Source organism: Ovis canadensis, chromosome 20 (genome assembly GCF_042477335.2).
Source record: "Ovis canadensis isolate MfBH-ARS-UI-01 breed Bighorn chromosome 20, ARS-UI_OviCan_v2, whole genome shotgun sequence".
NCBI classification, from domain to species: domain Eukaryota; kingdom Metazoa; phylum Chordata; class Mammalia; order Artiodactyla; family Bovidae; genus Ovis; species Ovis canadensis.
The window spans coordinates 57,118,002-57,138,749 of NC_091264.1; the positions used below are offsets into that span (position 1 = coordinate 57,118,002).

Genomic DNA, 20,748 nt, shown 5'->3' on the forward strand with positions numbered 1-20,748 from the left:
AGGAGAAGGGGACGACAGAGGATGAGATGGTTAGATAGTATCACAGACTCAATGGACATGAATCTGAGCAAAAACCTCCAGGTGACAGCGGAGGACACAGGAGCCTGGCATGCAACAGTCTATGGGGTTGCAAAGAGTCAGACACGACTTAGCAACTGAACAAAAATAACAACAACACTCATCTCGCTGGGTGAGGCTTTCCTTTTGGGGGTGGTATTTCAATAAGCTTCAAGATCTGGGGTCATAATCAGCCATCCCCATTCTCAACCATTAAAGTGTCTTAATGACTCATCATCATTGTGGAGGGTCCATCCAACCTCCAAAGGAAATCCAGCTCACTCTTTCCATTACGCCTTCTTTCAGTGAATACACAGTGAGGACTCACCATGTGTCATCATTTTGGTTGCAGCTGTCTTCATGGAAACAGAAGAACAGGAGAATTCGGAAGGCAATTTTCCAAGATTATGGAAGTCCTGATCACTAGCGTGTGGGCTGACTCGTAACCAGACGGCTCTAAGCCTGGCGGTTTGTTTATGACTTCCATTTAGTCATCTTGATAGTTGTCTCATCAGCCTGATTAGGCTCCGTGTTTACTTCTGTTTTCCCATCACCCCTATATTTGCTATTCTGCTCACTCTCATCATTGCTGCTATAACTATAATCCACTATGTCCAGCTTACAAAGGACAGTTCATCCTTCATGAGCAAACAGATCTGATGATTTTTTCATCCAGCCTGTTATTCAGGGCTCTGTGATCACCTACTATGCTTCACGGTACTGTAAACACCGAGAATTTCTAGGGACTTCCCCGGTTGTCCAATGGTTAGACCACTGTGGTCTGTGCTTCCAACACTGTGGGTACAGGTCTGATCCCTGGTCAGGGAACTAAGATCCCACGTCACACCGTGCGGACAAAAAATTAAAGAAAGAAAGAAAATTAACAAAAGCAGAGAAAATTATGGGATGTTTTAAAAGAGACCAATTCTGTTGTGAAACATTTAATGGGTAGGGTTTTTCATCAGAGTTTTATGGAGTGAATTTATGTACAGAAATGCATTTCTGTTAATACTAGTCTCTGTATTAACAGCATGTTAGTATTTACACGCATCTCATGAAATCAGGAATAATAACAATGGTTTATTTCATTCATCCAACAAATTTTATTATATACCTACTATGTGCCAATCACTGTTCCTAACATCAGAGATAAAGCAGTGAGTGAAATGAAGACCCCAATCTCTTGGAGATGATAATCTAGGAAAAGGAGGTGGAGCATGACCGTGGATATGACGTCAGGGAGTGACATTCACAAAGGAGGAAAACCAAAGCAGGAGGAGTAGGCAGAGAAGGTCTGGGTGCGCGATTAGGTGGCATGGTCAGGGAAGGCCTCCTGATGAAGCAAATGTATTGGGAATGTGGGTTTTTGAAGTCAAGAGTGTCCCAACTAATAGAACAGTCAGTGCAAAGGTCCTGAGACAGCAGAGGTTTGGCAGGTGAGAGGAAGGTGGAGGAGGTCAGTGTGGCTGCAGCGGAGCAAGGGAGAGGTGAGTGCTGGGAGATGAGGTCAGAAAGCTTGTCCGGAGGGCATATTACTCAGGGTCCCACCAACCATGGAGAGAACTCTGGATATGGTTCAGAGCAAGCTGGAAGTCTCCTTCGAAGGTTCTGTGCAGATTCTGAGCAGAACGTGATATACTCGAAGTTCCAGAAGACCCACTCTGACAGCTGTGTGGAGAATAAACAGATGTCAGTGCTGCCAGGGCAGAAACAAAGAGGTCAGTTGGGGCCATTGCAATAGTCCAGGCAAGAACGGGTGAGTCCTTTACTAGAACCGACATATTTGATGTTTGGCTTATACTCTCCTTACAGCCCTGGTGGCTCAGATGGCAAAGAATCCCCCTGCAATGCAGGAGACCCAAGTTTGATCCCTGGATCAGGAAGATCCCCTAGAGACGGAAATGGCAACCCACTCCAGTATTCTTGCCTGGAGAATTCTTGGACAGAGGAGCCTAGAGGGCTACAGTCCACAGGGTCGCAGAGTCAGACACAACTGAGCTACTTTCACTTTTCTCTTTGATTTACCTAAGCTGGGATTTTTTTCCCTCCTTGGTGAATATAAAGTTTCCTACTCCATAGCTAACCACACAATACAGATTTTCTTAAATGGACATAACACTGACCAAAATTATGTGAACAATATAGTCTTTTCATCCCATTCCCCCTAACTTGAAGAAAGAAATACAAGATTCCTTTTTTCTTTTCTCTGTGTAAAAGTGCTCCTAGCAGTTGGTCTCAAATGTTTGAGGAATTGGTACAAGATGAGATTAGAAACTGAGAACTCTGCTTTATTAAATGCTCTTTTCTTCTAGTAAAATTGGGCTAATCACTTCCAAACTGCACGTTTCAGACTTTCACAAGTTATCCTTCAAAAGGAATGCGTGTGATGCTAATTTTCAGGGACTGGATCACATTCTGAATTGCAGTATCTGAAAGTTTTCAGTTCTATTAATAAAAGACTGTCACTGAATTTTTCCCTTGAAATTTGGTTCAAAGAAATGGAGAGAGCAAAATATTGCATTGTTACACGCTGTATTATTTGTTCGTAATATTCACTGCCCTTCTCTGCAGACCACTTCCTACAGAACAATTATTCTTCCATTCCTGCCAACATTGGGCTTGACCATTTCATTCCCTTTGGACAATGAAACGTGAGAGATGGCACAGCCTGTGCCATCTCAGCCAGGAGCCTTCAAAGCTGATGGGTCGTCTCGCCACTGCTCTTCCCTCCACGGTGAAGCTGCTGTGTTCCAGGCGGGGCTGCTCCTTCAGCCGAGGTTCTGGGATATAAACAGCACAGAATGGAGTCCAGGTGGCCTGCAAACTGTAACTTAGGGAGGAAAGGACCTTGTCTTTGTGAACAGAGTTGGGGTTCTTTGTTCCTGCAGCATAACTAAACTTCAGCTGATGGATATATACCTGTATTTTACCCACTTCAAATAGGTGAAGCCTTAGAGTAGGGTCTGTCGCTTTCTTACACATCATTGGTGGTCGTGGTTTAGTTGCTAAGTCGTGCCTGACTCTTGCAAACGCGTGGACTGTAGCCCGCCAGGCTCCTCTGTCCAGCAGATTTCCCAGGCAAGAATACTGGAGTGGGTTGCTATTTTCTTCTGCAGCAGATCTTCCCAACCCAGGGATCCAACCCACATAATTGCAGGTGGATTCTTCACTGCTGAGCCACCAGGGAAATCCTACAAATTGTTACAGCTTGATCTGGAGAAAAATGACTTGGAGAAAACTTTATGGGTATTTTGAAGATTTCTTAAAGAGATCACTCCATTCTCTCCAGTTCAGTTACATTTGGGAGAGCTTCCTAATTCAGAAAAATGTCCAAGGTGAAATTCCACTTTGTGACCTTCCCCTTCAATATGTTAACCGGGGGCCAGGAATATAGGCTATTGCCTCGTCCTCTTGAAAACAGTGAGAAGCTCAATTTTGAATAAAGACCTGTAGACACCAGAAGGTGCTGAAGAGAGACATCTGGGATGCTGTGTGGCCAGCGGATGGGATACTACAAGCAGATGGACGGGTCTCTTGTATCCCAGCCTACCCTGCAGATCCTGGGCTAAACATCAATGAGGACAATAGCTTATCATTTCAGAGAGTGTCCAGAATTTTCTTAGCGATCTTCCTAAAGGTTGAGTGAATACATATCATATCCTTTGCAATTCCCCAGCTTAAAGGCCCTGGGTTACCTACAGACTGACAATAAAAATCTAAGCTCCCTCCCACGACCCACATCCACCGCCCCGCAGCCCAGCTCTCTCCCCCACGACCAGCTGCTCCCCTCCTTTGCTCTCTCTTCTCCCTCCCTACTAGTCTTTCAGTTCCCCAAACATATAAAAATCTTCCCTAGGTTACAGACTATGCAATCGCTGTTTCTTCTTCCCAGAACATTTCTGATTCTTCACTCGTTTTGATTTTCCAAAGCATAAGAGACGCCACCTGGATAGCTGGGGCTCCCCTGAGGAAGGGTGTTTCTAAGCATCACGCGCCCAGCGGCCCACGTGCTTATCACCTCTCAGGATTGACAGCAAAGCAGAGAACAGGGTCAGCGGAAGCCCTCTCCACCACTGCTCAGATTTTCTCAAAACCCTGCCTGCAGCTCACTGCCACGCCCGCTCTGAAGAGGCCTGACCGGAGCCCCTGCAAACCACCTCCTGAGTCAGAGGTGCTAGCTCCAATTAACATCAGGAAGATCCCTTTTTGTTTCCCAATTTGTTTCCTCTTTGTTTCTTTACTGTCCCTTCCCAATTCAGTTTCCCCCACGGTGCTGTCTAGCACTGTCTATATCACCCAAGTGAGAGATCCCCAACCAGAAGGCAAATCTTTTTATGACAGTGAGTATCCTCCTTTGCAGGAGCTTCCCAAGCGGCTCAGTGGTACACGATCCACCTGCCAGTGAAGAAGATGCAAGAGATGCAAGTTTCTGTCCCTGGGTCGGGAAAATCCCCTTGAATGGGAAATGGCAACCCACTCCAGTATTTGTGCCTGGAAAATTCCACGGGCAGAGGAGCCTGGCGGGCTGGCTACAGTCCACGGGGTCGAAAAGACTGGGACACAAGTGAGCGCACACGCAAGGGCACACTTGCATCTTCCTCTGTAAGACGGTGGACTCTTTCTTTAAGTGGCTGGAGTTACCACCAGTTCCGTTCCTCTTGCATAACGGGTCTACCCTGAGGTGTAGCTCTTTTAAGCCATCCATGCGGTTGTTTCACTCTTTGTTCCCTGAAACCTACACGGATCCTATTGTAAGTTTCTTGGTTTCCTTTATTTCTGCAGGTCCTCACTCCAAGGGGGAAAAAAGATGAATTATTTTATTTCTTTCATTTAATTTTCCAGACGCCTGGGGAAGCGTGCTTAGAGAAATCCAAACAGAAGAAGAAGAAAGAGTGCTGTTGAAAGACGATCGGCCCCAATGCCTTTACTTGGCTTTAGAGAGAAGAAAAAGGTGCTTCAGTGGGCACTGGTCCATTTGAAAGGACACAAGAGAAATCTCTTTTTGTGTGTGTGACGGTCTCCTTCACAGCCCGTAATGCTTCTCTCTACATTTTACAAGGGAGTATTCCATGAAGCAATATACATATGTACAGACACTCACATGCACACACACACACTCCCACATGTGTGCAAGCCCAAAGAATGAGGAAGGGCTTCTTCTGTGAGCTGGCAGCAAATCTCTCCAGAGAGAAACACAGTGATGATGCCTGTAAGGGTCTATGTAAATACTTCACTCCTGATTATTATCCAAAATTTGGGATGTCTTGTACTTTTTTCATAAAATTTTCCCATCATCAGCATTCTCTCTCTTTTATGTACTCTGAACCTTCCAGTTCATTAAAACAATATAAATATAATACTATTACTGACAACAGAAGATAATGGCATTCTGACCTCCTTGTTATGCTATAAGCCAGACACTAAATGCATCACATGAATCATTATCATTTAATTTTTAAAATAGCCCTCTGAGTTAGATACGATTGCTGCTGTTGCTGTTATTATTATTATCATTTCCAGATTATAAAGCGAAGGCTTTGGGATTTAAATAACTTGGTGCTTGGGTTTCAAATCCCAGCCATCTGACCCCAGGACCCAAGCTTGTAGATGGAAACGGGCGTCGCCTCGCTACGCAAACCATGTGGCAGGACAGAAAGCGGAAGAGCAGAAATTCACCGTTTAAGCACTAAACCCTTTTTCCTAATAAAGCCAATCGTACCTGGCAGGCTCTCCCCTCTCACTGCAATACCGACCGGGACAATTTCCCAAAGTTCTTTGCTCATTTCTGGGTTCCCCCGCAGCCGCATTCCATCACTTGAGCCCCCTATCCGTAGGAGCAATCTGTAAGTGGCTCAGCTCATAACAAAATCCTTTGGGTAATCCCCTAAAACTCACTGGCAGGAATCCAAGAAGGAAACTTCGTATATCAAATACCACTCTCAATGAAAAAATATTTTAGTAAGGACCTAGAATATTTATAGTAGGTGTGATTATCCCCCTTCCCACTTACAAAAGTGATAGGAATTCTGGATGAGATATCGCCACCAAGACAACATCTTCTCTCCCTCCGTGCCGGGAACCACAGAAATGCTGTGATATATCGGAGAGGAGCAGCACGGAAACAGCACGTCAGAAAAGACCTCATGAAATACTCTCCTGCAGAAAGGCAGTCTCTACACACGCAAAGACCAGGCTTAAAATCATTTCTGTGTGATATGCATATAGCAGGGAGCACAGGACTCAGCTCTAATATGCTAGAGAAACAGCAATGCGCTGCTTGCGCGGAGTGCAACGCGACAGCCGGGCCGGGCATCATTGCTAACTCGGTCAGACACCTGCACGATCAGCCGCGAGCTTCCCAGCAGGCGGAGGCTCCAGGCAACCTCCCGGAAAATGTGACAAATAGCCGGGCCGCCCACCCTGGGACATACCTGGGTAAGGGGACGTGACTCTGACTAGTAAGCGTATTAATTATTTCCGAGGCCTGGCCAATTACTCTTGGGGTTTCTGTAGCACAGTGTCCAAGTCAGTGATCTGAGCTCTGCAGGAAGAGGAATGGGAACAGAGGGAATTTTCCCCTCCAGCAGCCACCCCTCACAGCTTGTTGTTGTTCAGTTGCTAAAGGAAAGTGAAGTCGCTCAGTTGTGTCCAACTCTTTGCGACTCCATGGACTGCAGCATGTCAGGCTTCCCTGTCCTTCACCCTCTCCCAGAGTTTGCTCAGATTCATGCCCACTGAGTCGGTGATGCCATCCAACCATCTCATCCTCTGTCGTCCCCTTCACCTTTTGCCTTCAATCCTTCCCAGCATTAGGCTCTTTTTGAATGAGTCAGTTCTTCAAACCAGGTGGCCAAAGTAGTGGAGCTTCAGCTTCCCTGGTGACTCAGCGGTAAAGAACCCACCTGCCAATGCAGTTCGATCACCTGGAGAAGGAAATGGCAACCCACTCCAGTGTTCTTGCCTGGGAAATCAATGGAAAGGGGAGACTGGTGGGCTACAGTCCATGCGGTCGCAGAAGAGTAAGACACAACCAAGTGACTAAACAACCTCACTATTGCAGGCACAAATAAATGATGCCCAAAACTGGGCTGAAAATGGAGGAATCCAGTCATTCCCTTGAAGGGCTCCCCATTCCCTTGAAGGGCTCCCCAAACATACGTTCGTCACCACAGTTCTCCCAGCACCAAAACTTCATCCCTCTCGCCCCAGGCAGTTTTTTTTCATTTTCCTCCACCCCAAGTGAGTCGACATCTTTGCTGTTTTTTCTCTAGCACAGGGCTGCCTGTCCCTACCTTCTGGCCTCTGGAAATGCTTTCTCCCAGCCTGGAATGCTCTTAATACCCATCGCCACCCTCACATCCCAGCCCTTCTTCAGAGTCTATCAGACCCTGGAATCTGCTTGATTGTCCCTGTCCTTTGCACTCAGGTGGGTGAGAGCTAGGCTGTGGGAGATGAACTGTAATTAGGATGAGAGGGAGTTCGGTCATCTTCTGGATGCTTGTCTTAAAGACTGCCAAACCTGCATTGAGTGCAAGTATGCTTGGTGAGGGACCAAGGAGTGTTAGAATCCCCACCATCTGTCCAGACAGAGCTTGGAGTCTCTCCACCTCTGGACCATTCCAGGGACTGGCAGGATGACACAGACCCTGAGGAGGGGGGCGCATAACACAGAAATGTGGGGAGAGCAGAGAAAGCGGGGGCTCAGCAGAGGCTGCTCTAAGTCAATTAAAGGGCTACCAATAGGAAAAGGCTTCCCTGAGAGCTCAGTTGGTAAAGAATCCGCCTGTAATGCAGGAGACCCTGGTTCAACTCCTGGGTCAGGAAGATCCACTGGAGAAGAGAAAGGCTACCCACTCCAGTATTCTGGCCCAGAGAATTCCATGGACAGTATAGTCCATGGGGTCACAAAGAGTCGGACACAACTGAGTGACTTTCACTTCACTTCCACTTTCAATGGGGAAAGCAGAGAACTGTTTGACACCTTCTAGAAAGCTACGTGACTGAGTCTATGTATCAGCAAGATTATTTTCTTGCTTCCTATGTGCTCTTTTGGGCTTCCCAGGTGGTGCTAATGGTAAAGAACCTGCCTGCCAACGCAGGAGACGTTAAGAGACATGGGTTCAAGCCCTGGGTCAGGAAGATCCCTTGGAGGAGGGCACGGCAACTCACTCCAGTATTCTTGCCTAGAGAATTCCATGCACAGAGGAGCCTGGAGGGCTAAGGTTCACAGGGTCACAAAGAGTCTGACACAATTGAATCGACTTACACTACACATGCACATGTGTGGTCTTTGAGACACGGTAAGATAACAGCAGAATTCCAGAACACGCTCAGCCACACCAGCATCCGTGACCTGACCTGGTTGCATACCTTCCCAGGGTTCGCTATTGGTCCTGCTCATGTGCTGTGCTGAGTCGCTCAGTCATGTCTGATTCTTTGTGACCCCATGGACTGCAGCCCACCAGGCTCCTCTCTCCGTAGGGATCCTCCAGGAAAGAATACTGGAACGGGTTGCCATTTCCTACTCCAGGGTATCTTTCCAACCCAGGGATCGAATCTGCGTCTCCTGTGTCTCCTGCATTGGCAGGTGGATTCTTTATCCAATGAGGTCTCAACGGGGGCTCTGTGGTGGTGATAAATACCACGGTGGTGGTAAACAATCACTTCCTCCTTGGCAGAATGCTTTTGAAATGGTCTCATATAAAGTAGAAGCTCTACAGTATACATACAAACTTAACTTTAGGGGTCTTGGGTGGAGAGAGAAGCCCACCGCGTGGAAAGAGATGACCCTCTAACAGAGTAGGAAAGAAAGAGCCCAGACTCGGGAGCCAGACTGCCTGGGTTCAAATCCCAGTGTTACCATTTACTGACTAGGTGACTTCAGGCAAACCACGTCAGCCCTCTGCGTCCCCATCAGTCAAACAGCCATGACGATGAGAACACCGAGCTCACAGGGTGGTTGTGAGAATCTGTTGAGACAGTATTTGTGGAACTTCGGCATGGCTCATAGTGAGTGCTACTGTTATTCTTGTTTAAGAGGCTGCAAATGGATTTCTGTGAAAAGCCTCACCATGCTGCAGACAGAGAAAACAAAGGTGGTTTCAAAGTGAAGGTACGAGGTCAAGCATTCAGAACCCCAGGTCCTGCTTTTCAGACAACCTGTTTCTCACATTGGGCAACTCGATGAGGACTTCCTCCAGGGTGCAAAGCAAGCAGGATTTACATATTTCACATGCACATGTGGAAAAGCCAGCTAGTGCTCAAAGTATACCTGTTGAATTAAAGCAACAGCTCTGCGATGGATTTAAAATATGTTTAGAAAGTTCCCCTCCAAGAAGTGAAGGCTGCTTCTCTTCCTCTGCGGCATCGGCTGGATTTACAAAATTTCTAATATAGTGAATACTGTCCATGGGGTTCTCCGTGGACAGATTTTTTTTTTTTCCCTTGGGTACCAAAATCATTGTAGATGGCGACTGCAGCCATGAAACTGAAAGACTCTCGTTTCTTGGAAGGAAAGCTATGACAAACCTGCTGCTGCTAAGTCGCTTCAGTCGTGCCCGACTCTGTGTGACTCCAGAGACGGCAGCCCACCAGGCTCCCCCGTCCCTGGGATTCTCTAGGCAAGAACACCGAGTGGGTTGCCATTTCCTTCTCCAATGCATGAAAGTGAAAAGTGAAAGTGAAATCGCTCAGTCATGTCCGACTCCTAGCGACCCCATGGACTCCATGGGATTTTCTAGGCAAGAGTACTGGAGTGGGTTGCCATTGCCTTCTCTGATGACAAACCTAGAGAGTGTATTAAAAAGCAGAGACATCACTTTGCCGACAGAGCTATGGTTTTGCCAGTAGTCATGTACAGATGTGATAGTTGGTCCATAAAGATGGCTAAGTGCAGAAGAATTGATGCTTTATAATCGTGGTGCTGAGAAGATTTTTGAGAGTCCCTTGGATGGCCAAAGAAAGGCAATGCCAAAGAATGATCAAACTACTGCACAATTGTACTCATCTCACATGCTAGTAAAGTAATGCTCAAAATTCTCCAAGCCAGCCTTCAGCAATACGTGAACCAAGAACTTCCAGATGTTCAAGCTGGTTTTAGAAAAGGCAGAGGAACCACAGATCAAATTGCCAACATCTGCTGGATCATCGAAAAAGCAAGAGAGTTCCAGAAAAACATCTATTTCTGCTTTATTGACTATGCTAAAGCTTCTGACTGTGTGGATCACAATAAACTGTGGAAAATCCTGAAAGAGATGGGAATACCAGACCACCTAACCTGCCTCTTGAGAAACCTGTATGCAGGTCAGGAAGCAACAGTTAGAACTGGACATGGAAAAACAGACTGGTTCAAATAGGAAAAGGAGTGCGTCAAGGCTGTATATCGTCACCCTGCTTATTTAACTTCTATGCAGAGTACATCATGAGAAATGCTGGGCTGGAAGAAGCACAAGCCGGAATCAAGATTGCCGGGAGAAATATCAATAACCTCAGATATGCAGATAACACCACCCTTATGGCAGAAAGTGAAGAACTAAAGAGCCTATTGAGAAACTGAAAGAGGAGAGTGAAAAAGTTGGCTTAAAGCTCAACATTCAGAAAACAAAGATCGTGGCATCTGGTCCCATCACTTCATGGGAAATAGATGGGGAAATAGTGGAAACAGTGTCAGACTTTATTTTGGGGGGCTCCAAAATCACTGCAGATGGTGATTGCAGCCATGAAATTAAAAGACGCTTACTCCTTGGAAGAAAAGTTATGATCAACCTAGACAGCATATTAAAAAGCAGAGACATTACTTTGCCAACAAAGGTCTGTCTAGTTGAGGCTATGGTTTTTCTAGTAGTCATGTTTGGATGTGAGAGTTGGACTACAAAGAAAGCTGAGCACCAAAGAACTGACACTTTTGAACTGGGGTGTTGGAGAAGACTCTTGAGAGTCCCTTGGACTGCAAGGAGATCCAACCAGTCCATCCTAAAGGAAATCAGTGCTGCGTATTCACTGGAAGGACTGATTTTGAAGCTCAAACTCCAATACTTTGGCCACCTGATGGGAAGAGCTGACTCATCTGTAAAGACCCTGATGCTGGTAAAGACTGAAGGCAGGAGGAAAAGGGGACGACAGAGGATGAGATGGTTGGATGGCATCACCAACTCGATGGATGTGAGTTTGAGTAAACTCTGGGAGTTGGTGATGGACAGGGAAGCCTGGTGTGCTGCAGTCCATGGGGTCAGAAAGAGTCAGATACAACTGAGAGACTGAACTGAACAGAACTGAATGCAAAGAGCTCAAACCAGCCAATCCTAAAGGATATCAACCCAGAATATTCACTGAAAGGACTGTTGCCAAAGGTGAAGCGCCAATACTTTGGCCACCTGATGCAAAGAGCTGACTCACTGGAAAAGCCCCTGATGCTGGGAAAGATCGAGGGCAGGAGGAGAAGGGGACAGCAGAGGATGAGATGGTTAGATAGCATCACCGACTCACTGGAGATGAATTTGAGCAAACTCCAGGAGATAGCAGAGGACAGGGGCACCTGGCATGCTGCAGTCCATGGGGTAGCAAAGAATCAGACACAACTGAGTGACTAAGCACACACCCACTAACTTAGTAAGACCTAAGTGTCATTCTCTGGCAATGTCTCACACACATGCGCCCTCAAACTTAACCAAGGACTGCCATTCATTCATTCAGCATTAATTAATTACTACTAACTAATTAATAATGAGCATACCAGGCACCGATCTTCACTGATGAAAAGACATGGCCTGTGCCCTCAAGAACCTTCAGGAAAATCACATCACGTCATCATGGACCACTGCTGTGGAACAGCATTCCAAGACCCCTGCAGGAGAGTGGGGAGACCATGTGAGCTTTCAAGAAGGGAGAGTGTTTGTGCAGACTGAATGTTAACTTTTGAAAAGGAGTTTTGTAACAGCTTCAGGACCCCCTACCCTGGCCCTGAGTGGAAAACCAGAAGAGCACAGAGCGTGGTATTTCTGATCTGCAGAATTACATGATGCCTGGCGGAGCACTCAAGTTCAACAAAAGCACGGATAATAGCATGCGTAATCCAGGACGTCAACATGAGCCCCAAACACCCCCTTGGTTCCTGTGAAAGGCTGAAGCCAAGGGCTCAGCGCTAGGCAGGGAGGACACAGACATCTTTTCCTGGACAAGCTTTGTTCCAGGTCAGCCTGAAAGGTACACAACGCTGCCCCAGCTCAGAGGCCGGCAGAACCCACATCACAGGTGGAATTAGCTATCAGTAAGAGACTTCCAGAGTGTTTACTCACTTGCCAGATTTATTTATCAGGTATGGGATTGAGAGGATTTCCCGACAGGATATGTAGAGATTAGTGTGCAGCAGAAATGCTTTTTCAACAAACCTGTCTGCTAATCAGGTCCTGCTTTTCTCATTCTAGCAGAACGGTGCTTGTTGCCCTTCGCTGGCATTTCTGGCAAGAGCAAACATCCATGCTGACAAACAAAGCCAGAGGCACCATGGACATCTCTCTATCATGCTGAAGAGCAGCTGTCACTTTTTCCAAACCCACAGGCACATTTAAGTATTTTGTTAGAGCCACACATTTAAGATCAAACAACCTCAGGTTTCCTTGAGCCCACACCACCTGAATGAGAAGGAAAAATATTTTCCATTCCCTGCCTGGTCCACCTGGAGTCATCATGAGATGATTTCCAGAAGCGTCTCAAGCCCACGCTGGGTCTAAGCAATGTGTTCATTAAGAATGTGCCACGTCAGAGCTTAAAAACGCAGCTGAAGGCTCATGGGTCTCTCGAAGGGCAAGTGGAGAGTGGGGACAAGTCCACTCAAGCAAGATTCTTATACAACTTCTCTCACTGCCTCTCCAGTGAGGCCAAAGCAAGCAGATAGAGAGAGAGAAAATCACCTCCTCATCTGGCCTGTTCCAAGCCAAACATCTGGATGTTACATAATGAGCCATTGGGGTCGTTTTTCTTGCTTTCCTTTGCTCGCTTTTTAAAAATAGGTTTAACAATTAAATCTGGTTTTTACACTCTAAATTTCATATATTTTCCATAAGCTCTTTGAGCAGACTGGTCTTGATTATTCTTTTCCATTAAAAACCCACACAGTAATACCCAGAGCGGAAACCTCTAAAATAAATCAGGGGTTACCACGAGGTAACTTCTGATCCTTCCTCAGCAACTTCAGATGTCCATTCCTCACAGGCAAATGGCTCAGGACAGTAAGGAAGGTACCAACGTGCCAACAGTCGTAGATGCCAATGACCTCCATGCTGAAGACAGCTGGCTTTCTGCACAGCGGCTCAGTTTTACACAAAGGGGAATGATACCGACAACTCAGGGAGTTTCTTCTCGTTCAGTTCAGTTCAGCTCAATTCAGTAGCTCAGTTGTATCCCCTTTGCAACCCAATGGACCGCAGCATTCCAGACTTCCCTGTCCATCACAAACTCCCAGAGCTTACTCAAACTCATGTCAATTGCATCAGTGATGCCATCCAACCATCTCATCCTCTGTCATCCCCTTTTCCTCCTGCCTTCAATCTTTCCTAGCAGCAGGGTCTTTCCAATGAGTTGGTTCTTTGCATGAGGTGGCCGAAGTATTGGAGTTTCATTTTCAGCATCAGCCCTTCCAATGAATATTCAGGACTGACTTCCTTTAGGATGGACTGGTTGGATCTCCTTGCAGTCCAAGGGACTCTCAAGAGTCCTCTCCAACATCACAGTTCAAAAGCATCAATTCTTCAGCGCTCAGCTTTCTTTATAGTCCAGCTCTCACATCCATACGTGACTACTGGGAAAACCATAGCTTTGACTAACTGTTTAGTTCCTTACCATTTCTCAAAGCACCCTGAGACAGGACAATGGGCTAGCATGTGCTGTCAGGGCCCAGCTGATCGTAAGGTTGCAAGTCCATGGTCAAACACAAGGTGTGGTGGTGAGCAGGGAGTTTCTTTGTTCTGGCTCCCCTGCCCTTTCTAATTAAAAAAAACTACTGGCCTAAAAGATAAAGACTGCCCATAAGACATCCCTCTCTAGTTATATCTCCTGTGGTTCTACTAAATAAACTCTGCTCCCAAGAGACACTCTACTCAAGGAGGCCAAGTTAAGTCCCCAATTTTTCTATTGTGTTCATTTCCTGCAACCTTGTACACCAGCTCATCTGCAACTGGGACACCCTTTTAAACTCTACTCAAATAGAAAATTTCCCAGGGCTTCCCTGGTGGTTTGGTGACAAAGAATCCGCCGCCAATGCAGGAAACATGGATTTCCTGCATTGATCTTCCTGATCTGGGAAGATCCCGAATGCTGTGAGGCAACTAAGCCCATGCGCCACAACTACTAAGCCTGTGCTCGAGAACCCAGGAGCCACAAGCACTGAAGCCTGTGCACCCTGGGGTCTGTACTCTGCAGCAAGAGAAGCCTGCGCAATGAGAAGCCTGAGCAGCACGACCAGAGGGCAGCCCCTGCTCCCCCAACCAGGAAAAGCCCACGCGCAGCAACGGTAGACCCAACACAGCCAAAAAGAAATTAATTAAAACTTTTTTAAAAAAAGAAAATTTCCCCAACATACAAGGCTTCTCATGAGCCTGCTGCTGCTGCTGCTGCTGCTAAGTCGCGTCAGTTGTGTCCGACTCTGTGCAACCCCAGAGACGGCAGCCCACCAAGCTCCCCCGTCCCTGGGATTCTCCAGGCAAGAACACTGGAGTGGGTTGCTATTTCCTTCTCCAACGCATGAAAGTGAAAAATGAAAGTGAAGTCGCTCAGTCGTGTCCTACTCTTAGCGACCCCATGGACTGTAGCCTACCAGGCTCCTCCGTCCATGGGATTTTCCAGGCAAGAGTACTGGAGTGGTGTGCCATTTCCTTCTCCTCTTATGAGCCTAACATACTCATTTTGCACCTTACACACTCGGTGTGACAGGGAACAGAAAGAAGTAAAAGATGCAGTCTCTGTCCTCACATTTCATAATCCAGCTGTACAGAAAGAATATAAATGAAAGTTGGGGATAAGGTGATGAGCATGATTAGAATATATATATATATATAAACAACCTGTACTTCCCAATGAGTTGTACTCTGCCCGTATTCCTCAGAGTATATGCTCTTCAGTAAGGCTGACAGGTCTCACCTTTTTGGAGAATTTTCTCTTCTGGAATTACGTTTAGATCCAGTGTTCAAGTCACAGAAGCAAACCAGCCTCATTCAGTGTTCAAGTCACAGAAGCAAACCAGACTGATCCAGGCACTGAAGTTCGGAGTGTATCCTATTTCCCTTTAGCAAAAATGGTTTCTCTTACCCTGATGGCTGGCTTTTTCACTGGACTCCAGATGACTTCTGGATGGTTCCAAGCGCCATATTCACCTTCAAAAACAGCTGTCAGCATCGAAGGTCTGAACAGATGTGCCTCGGGTTCTGAAGGCGATTCCTCAGACGATGCCTCATCTTTTCCTAGGGCACTGGCGTCTCCACAGCCATGACCAGACTCCTGAAAACACGACAGAGCAGAGAGGCCCCTTCAGCTGGCTCAGCCACGGAGGGTTCTTAGACCAGAACAGGCAGAGCTGAGCCTTGAAGTCGAGTGAGGTTTGGTCAAGAATAGGAATAAAGATTCAGAGATGGGGAGGCACTTGGGTTCTACACCTAGACTCTGAAGTCTGGATTCAAATCCTGGTTCTGCAATTTACTAACTGTGGACCTTGCACTATTTCCTTAACTTCTTCAGACCTCAGGGAGAAGGGACAATAAGGACAATAAGACTATCCCTCAAGGCTGTTGTTGAGGATTAAATGAGTGAATACAGGTAAAACACTAAAGATGATGTAAATGTTTTTTGTTGTCAGTATTATCAGTCCCCAGTATTAAAAATTTTAGTCCAATCAAAATTAAAAACCTGTCTCTTTCATTTAAATCAGCACTTTTTCTCCTTCCACCAATTGGAAGCTGGGGATTTTTGCTTGGGAAAACGACTTGATCAGAGTTTATCTCTTCCTCTCAGACCCTCCAATCACTGCTGGTGGCTCAGATCTCTCGGAGCCAAAGAACAAAGTTCTTCAAGGAGGGCTTGGGGATAACTGGAGTTCAGACAGACGTACAGGTGTTGGCTCTTTCCCTTGTGGGGTCCTTCCATGGGTTTTTCTGATGGCTGGAGGTCCCCTCCCAAGGGTTCTGCTGGTGGGCCACCCTTCCCCCACAGGTCCTTGTTCCCACTGTTGACTATGCCCCTCCCTTGCCTGGGGAGGTAGGCCCACTTTGCCAACAGGAAGACTGGCCAGTGTATGTGTGCCTTGCCAGCTCTTTCTCTCGCCACTGTAAACAGTCTCTCTACTCTGAAGCCACCTTGGGCCCTGTGGCCCCCCACCCCCAACTCCAGGAGACATCTGCAAAGCTCTCCAGGTAGTTCTCTGAAGCCCTGCTCCCCTATTTTAAGGGAGGTGGGAAAGCATAACATTTTTTTCTAAAAAATGCTCCCTACTGGCCTTTCCTGAGTACTTAGCCTCCTGTCACACAGCCTGGAGGTGAGAGATGGCCTTGTCTGTCCAGCATTCCTGCAGAGATGACCTGCATCTCACTGGAGACGGCAGGCAGCATTTAGTCAGCACATATATTGTTCCATGTTTGAGCATGAGTAGAAACCCCACCATCTATGAACAGGAGCTCCCCCTCTGTAGTCCTGTCACAGGTGGACCATTGCTAGGCTGGAGCAGACTAGGAGCATTGTGGGAAATTCCCTGGAGGACAGCTTAGGGAGCCCAAGGGAAGGGCTTGACTACTGGGGCATGGAACTAGGCTGGGTGGTATAGACAATGGGAAGCCAAGGGGGTGTTTCTCCCTCCTTTCTCCATAAGTGGGAATGTACAACCCAGTCCCTTTCTTGCCTTCACCTCCTCTGGCCTCTCTCTTTCCCAGAGAGCTCTCAGAACAATCAAAAAAGAGTGGGAAGCATGTGCTTGTGTGTGTGTGTGTGTGTGTGTGTGTGCGCGCGCGCGCAGGTGGGGGGAGGGCGGGGTTAGACTATGGTAGGGGGCGTGAGCCCAGCCACAAGCCAAGGAGGAAAGTGAACGAAGGGGGAAAAAATAAAATTCCAGTGAGCAGGGAGAAAAGTCGACCCTCCAACCCGCACACACTGAATGAGGACACCCAGCGCCTGCAGCGGGGTCAAACGAGGTCAGAGGAGCTTATCTCTCTCTGAGTCTGGAATTAAGGGCAGCCCAGGACAAGCCTCCGGACCAGGACGTTCCCGGGATGTTCTCTACTTGAGCGGGTTAGGATTCCAGGACTCGGGTGCGTGGAGAGATCCTCCGAAACGGTGGTGGTGTAGACCTTTTACCAAAAAAAAAAAAAAAAAAGGCTGCAGATTGCTTCGGGGGAGGAGGGGGAAAGAGGCGGTATTCTCAAGAAGACAGTAATTGTCCAAGTGTTTGTCTCTTTCCGAATGGATTCTCAGAATGGCCCTCAAAGGGGGGGGGGGGGGGGGAAACTGCTGAAAACATCAACATACCTGCTGCAGTGACAGGCCCCAAGTTCTGATTCCCTGAGTTGGGACAAAGACGCCATCGGGGCGTGCATCTCTCTCAGGGGAACCCCCAGATCTGTGGGGCGCGGCCAGCCGGCCCTGGGGGTGACCCAGGTCCGGGTGTGTCTATATGTTCATTAAAACTTTGGCAGGAGGCAAGTGCGGACTCCGGCCGCCCGGCGCGGCGCGTGCGGACCCCCGGCCGGGACACCAGCAGCGCGGCACTGCCACCTTGTGGACGCCGGCCGCCCTCCCGGGCGCCGCGCGGAGCCTTGCAGTCTGCAGAGGCTAGCCGCCGAGAGCTCGGAGCCCGGCGCGGCCCACGCCACCCCCGCAGGAACGCGCCTCGGAGCCGAGCCGCGGGAGCCCGCGGGGGCGGGGCCGGGGGCGGGGCCGGGGCGGGGCGCGCTGGCGCTGATCACGTGGGTTAGCAACAGGCAGCAGCCAATGGGAGCGCGAGTCAGGTGGTGCGTGTGCTCGGCGCTCGCGGGACTGGAGGCATTCTTGCGCTCCGGGGCAGGATCGGGACGCGGGAAGGCTCCCTAAATGGGTGCACCTCTCGTGCAGGGAACCCCTGGCGGCGGAGGGGCGGACGAAAGACAGAAAAATAGCAGAGAGCTTTAAAATAGGACTTTCCCACTCTCTGGACTCGAAGTAATGACCCCGGGGTGGGGAGGGGGGGCAGTGGGCGGCGGCGGGGTGGGAAGTAGGCGGCAGGAGCCCCGCCCAGAGCCTGGGTTCGGGTGCCCTCTCCCCGCCCCACCTACTTGTTGCCCTGCCAAAGCCTTGGGGCTGAAACGGCCACTTGGATCCACAGAAGGAGATTAAGACAAAAAGAATAATGAAGTTCCTGTCCGTGGCCTGTCCGTGCTGGCAACCCTGTAGCAGGTAGAGAAGACAGGCACGGTCCTTAGGCCCTCACGGAGCCGAAAACTTAGCCCTTCAAGAGACAGAAGCAGAGGAAGGTCACGAATTGGATCAAAAGAAAAAGTCCGCTTAGGAGTTGGTTTTAATTACTGTAAGTGGAAAAGCCACATCCAGAAGGACATCTAATGAGTTTTATGGTAATCCCACCATGCTGACATAAACCAGCCCACCCCTGCATACAGAGAAGACCACGACACAGAATGTCAGAGGTCTATTCCAGGGCATGGGCTAACCCAGGACCAACAGAGACAAGCATGGTTTCCATCTGATTCTTGCTATCCTGGTTTGACGGTCAGGCACATGCGTGATTTCTCTAATAGGGCATCTCTTTCTCTGTGTGTGTGTCTCTCGTTGCTTTGTAATGTTCTCCTGGAAGATCTTTTACTTCTTTATTGTTGTTTGGGAGTTCACCTGGTGTTTTCTTTCTCTGAAATGAATCCAGGGTGTAGATGGCCTCAGAAGGGCATCTAATTCTTTGCCCTGCCTCAAGGCACTTTGAAAGAAAGACAATAGACTGTGATACTGTTGTGAGGTGGTATTATAGAGACGAGAATATCTTGAAACCAGCAGGATCTAGCCATTCCTATTCTTAAAGTAACCTAGGCAAAGATATCAAAGAGCAGTCTTTAATAACCTACTACAAATGCTAACCACTTTGGGTAAGGTATAATAAGAACTTTCTGATCCCAGGTTTTATTGGTTTCTATTTAAGCTCATTCAGGGTCAGGCTACCCCAGAGGGCAGTTGAACACCTGCCTAGCAGCTTATGGACAGGACGGTGCACTTCTCTCTGCCAGCCAGAGAGGCCCGTGAGGCCAGCTGCCACCAGGAACCTTGCCTGATGCCCAGACTCTGTGGGGCATTGCCTGGGCAGCTCGGAGAAGGAGATCCACTCTGAGTCATACTTTCTTCTATAATGCTGCCAGCTGAGTTGATTCACTCGGTGAACAGGGCTTGTGCACTTTTCTGTGTGTGGAAATAAACCTACTGTATTTGATGGTTAGGTGTATATAAATTTGATACAGTATTTGATTTTTTTTAATCCATCATATTCTCAAGTCCTTGACCAGGAAAGGGTTTTGAAGGAGTCAAGAAGATTTGACAAACATTAATGGAGCTCGAACTAAGTGCCAAGCCTTTGTGTAGGTTCTGGGAATACAGCACTGCAGCAGGGAACTTGCGTAAGGAGATAGACTCAGGAGGAATAGAAGTGAGGAGGGATGTGCCTGTTTCCATGGTCCAGGAGTAGGCCCATGCTGACTGATGGCTGCTCCCTAAAACTCCTCTATGTCAGCCCCATATTCTTTGGGGGACTTCTTAAATCATGAATCAATAAGGTCACTCACATGTCAGTATTATTAAACAATGTCATGTGATAGGAAAAGTCATGGACTAGGAATAAAAAAATATATACCATGTACCTAGTTCCAGCCTGGTTCTGCCACTTGATGAAATCCATACCTTTCTACAAATCTCTTAAACTTTGAATCTTATTTCCGTCATTCTGACTTTGCAACTCCGTGGGGTCAAGATTCAAGGCCTCGGTTTTCTCATCTGTAATTTGAGAGGTTTGAACTAGATTTAATTTTTACTTTCTTTAGAAGTGAATTCTGCTTTTGAGATAAAATCTAACCTAAAACCCCAACATGTAAAACAGATAAAGACTAGGCTTGCTCCGGTGGCCTTGAGGGAGAAAGCTAAGAATCCTATCTACCTCTTCCCCCATCCTTAGAAGACCCTTGAGCCACCTGTGTGTGACCCCACTGAGCATAGTGTGAAACCCACTGAACTAGATGATTATGTTTAAAGTACCTTCAAGTCCTAAAATTCTATAAATCAAATTGTTCCAATATTGGAAAAGAAAACTCCAATTTTCTTCCTTCATTAATTAATACAGGAGATAGACACAAGTTTCACTGAAACCAGAATACATTTCATTACAGTGTTCCTATTTGTGAATCCAACCTTTCTGTCATAAAATGAAATTAGATTTTAATGGGACACAGTATCCTGTAATGAGAAAAAAACTTCTCACTGTGTTCGAACCCACCCCTGATCCTGGGTGGATCAAGTCAAGGAAACTTACCTCTCCAAATCAATAAAGTTAAGAACTGTGGTGGCTTCGTAATCACAGAGTTGCACATGATCATTTGTGGGCTCCATGCCCTAATAAGTTTCTCTAAATTCAGTAAGTTTCAAATTCCACCCTGCCTACAAGCCAGATCGCTCCATCACACTCTCCTCGGT

General features: G+C 47.5%; 1 long non-coding RNA gene across 1 annotated transcript; it reads right to left on the minus strand.

Annotated features, from left to right (window-relative positions):
• Nucleotides 1-1,136: 1,136 nt before the first annotated feature.
• On the minus strand, nucleotides 1,137-17,935 carry LOC138425122 (uncharacterized). The gene is made up of 3 exons (XR_011251108.1): nucleotides 17,560-17,935; nucleotides 15,358-15,546; nucleotides 1,137-1,725 (listed from the first exon to the last, which is right to left on the minus strand). It is a non-coding gene; the product is annotated as an uncharacterized lncRNA (long non-coding RNA).
• Nucleotides 17,936-20,748: the final 2,813 nt, after the last annotated feature.